The following is a 3,291-nucleotide window of genomic DNA, read 5'->3' as shown; positions in this document are numbered from 1 at the left end:
ATTAGTCGGTAGATTTACAAATTAACTTTTAATTATTTTGACGTCAAAAGCTCAGTTTGTACATCTAAAACCACCTTTGATTGATATTTGAAACCCTTTTCTTTTGCTTTTGATATAAAATGAATTTGGAGACAACTTTGCAGAACGTTGATAAGAAAGCATAATAACAAATTAGCATTATTTTGTGTAGAAAAACATTTTGTATCAAGAAAGGCGAACCATGTTGACAACAAGGATAGCGCATCTTCCTTTAAATGATCCAATGTTCCTTTTTGATGTTTTTTCCTGTACTTCTACTGCTTTGCCTAACGTATTTCTACTTCTAGTTTATCACTAGAAAATTATCAGAACAGCTTATGATCTAACGTGTGTCTGAAACACAGAGGTAGTTGGGAAAAAACAATGCCATACAAACAGAAATCATTTAGAGTTATAAGGAAGATTCGTGTATGCTTATTTTTCTATTGTCAATCCATTTTTGCTCGATTGTGATGAAGCTTCAAGCTTATTGTAACCATTCTCAAGTTTGTCTCCTGGTAAAACCCGTGCTGTGGGCATACGGAAAAAGTGTGATCTTGATGCAAATGGACTTGAATCCGCGAATCAGGGGACTGGCACCAGATCAGAAAGAAAATGCCTCCGTACGTGTTAAAACCCTACCCTAGGTATCCCGTAAGAACCATGGTCATGAACGGGAAAATAACTAACCCGTTTCAATCGCGCATTTTATAAACCCAAAACACGCAGTGCGGTAAATGTGTACTATGGATATCAAACAAGTGGGAATTTATCTTCCATTGTGTACCGGGCACATTTTTTCAATACACTTATCTTAGAAAAACAACGCGCAGTTTATAGTTTTTCAACGTTACACAAAAAACTTGCTTGAACTTCCCTGGTGAAGTCCGTTCTAGATTACGAAACCATCCCGAAATTTGGCTGTTTTTGAAAATGTACGCAATCGTCATTGTACTACACGTGTTCGCTAAAATGTGAAAATGCAGCATAAAAAGTGCAAAAAGAATAAAATAAACAGAACAGATGCAGGCCAAAGTACGATTTCAAATTAAACATCAAAACAAGATGAATTTCATTCATCATTTCGAGTTTTAGTGTAAAATTGTGTTTTTTTTTAATTGTTTACGTTTCGCCAAACATTGTGCACACTGCCGTGACCTCTAGACCGGATGTTCATTAGGAAGGTCAAGCAAGTTTTTTTAGGAACGTTGACGAAAGCATAAAATATGTTGATAATCTCAGCAATATGAATATTGAGACAATGTGACTGGTGCACGATGGAAGATAAATTATCGCTTGTTCAATATACTAGGTACCCATTCACCGAACTGCGCGTTTAAGTTGAGAAATGTACGATTGAAACGGGTTTTGTACACTTTTCCGTTCCCTGACCATGGTTCTTATAGAATACCTAGGGGTAGGGTATAACACGTACGGAGGCATTTTCTTTCTGATCTGGTGCCAGTGAATCAGAGTCTGTGCGTCCAACAAGCTAAGATCACCGCTTCCCTTTGATTATTGTCACTTGTGCAAACGTTCTTTCTTATAAAGTTCTAACATTATTTCTCATCAGACGCATTTACTAGCTCGATAGTTATTGAATGAAAACATAGAAAATTCTGAATAAACGTATCATACATGTTAAAAGTGTAAATATTTATACATATACAAAGAGGTGGCTGTGCTATTCTGTTAAATAAATAAAAGAATAAATATATAAAAATCAGTACTTATAATATCAAATGTGTGCTTTATTTAATCTGCCCGACAAACATCTATAAATTTTCTTCTTCATTTATGATGGCCTTTTTCACCGCTGCCATTTCTACCACTGCCTGTATTTCTGTAAGGCCCATTCTACGTTTGTTGCTTATATCGAATGAAATCTCCGAATATGCCGGTACCATCACCATCTATCCCACGTACTTGTAGATTGTAGTCATCACACAGCTTTCCCAAAACCTCCTTGTTAGCAGCTAGCTTAGGGATTTTGATGTGAACTGAGGCCCTGAGTGTGGTCCCAAGGTTAGTTGGGCAGAAGGTTATGTAACCAAGACGATCACTGTGTGCAAAGCGGAGCTGTTTTTCTATTATACGTACACCTTCTACTAGTCTCGAATAGACTTGATCAATGCGTCCGCCGGGCTGCATTGAGATTATACGTGTGTGATCTGTTTCGCTGATCCAGACTAAAAAATGTTTCGTCTTTTTATGTAAATACCACGGTTCATTGGCCAATTCCGGTAAACGCCGGCTGATCTGGAAGCGCTGTGATTAAAAAAACGTTAAAAAGCATAGTAACTAGCATGATAACCTATTTCCATTACAAATTGTACGCCATAGATTTATCTATTTCCATTACAAATTGTACGTCATAGATTTATTTTTGAAATCCATGTACCTGCATTATGGGTTCATTATACTTGAGATATAGTAAATTTGCTCCCATTTGAAAGCTTATAAAAGCTAAAACTTTGTAAATACATATATTTATCACGTACACAATCTGTGATACCCCTAATGAAAATAGCATCCGCCCATGAGTTTTAATGATACATGAAAATTGCATCTTGATTATTTTTCTACTGCCAGACATTTGTAGGGCATGTGGCATATTTCTATCTAAAAGAGATAATCTATAGTAGTTTTACCTATTCGAGTGGTTGAAAAGTAAATGTGTTTCAATCAGGTTCTTTTCTTCTGCTTCAGTCATCGCCTCAAGCGAGTGATATTCTCCATCGTATTCCTTTACTAGCTGAAGCTGACCAAAGGTGTTCTTCAACCTAGTCTCAACCTGGCTCTTTCGCCCGTCGGACAATAGCGACTGAAACGGAAAACCGTCTAAGTTGCGACCTACGCGGACTCGACTGGATATAACGTATTTCCCATCAGGATCCAGGTCCTTCATGTCCAAATCATCAACGGAGCCAAAAGAAGGAGACGGATGACGAATATCGGCATTCATAGGAATCTTATGGTAGTCTTTAATTGCCGGATCGAACAGAGCCCCAAATGTGACATACGCATCTGGGTCGGTTGCGCGAAAGCCAATTTCGACATCAAGTTGTTCAATACCTGAAAAATATATGTTGAATCATTTGGTCTGTACTTATATTTATTTTTTGCACAATGCCTTATGCATTACTTGTATGTTTGCACAGCTCTTTGAACTTGTCATCAACTTATGCTAAACGTTAGTGTTGAAGTATTAAATTGTGTGATACACTCAACGATGAATGCGTGCTATTTTGCATTAAATAATGACACAGTCCA

General features: G+C 37.2%; 1 pseudogene; it reads right to left on the bottom strand.

Moving 5' to 3' along the window:
• Positions 1–1,793: 1,793 nt before the first annotated feature.
• Positions 1,794–2,926, bottom strand: LOC128549283 (arginine kinase-like; annotated as a pseudogene).
• Between the last annotated feature and the right edge of the window lie 365 nt (positions 2,927–3,291).

Source organism: Mercenaria mercenaria, chromosome 16 (genome assembly GCF_021730395.1).
Source record: "Mercenaria mercenaria strain notata chromosome 16, MADL_Memer_1, whole genome shotgun sequence".
Lineage (NCBI taxonomy): Eukaryota > Metazoa > Mollusca > Bivalvia > Venerida > Veneridae > Mercenaria > Mercenaria mercenaria.
Note: the sequence above shows the minus strand (reverse complement) of the source record. Positions and strands in the feature narration are given on the sequence as shown.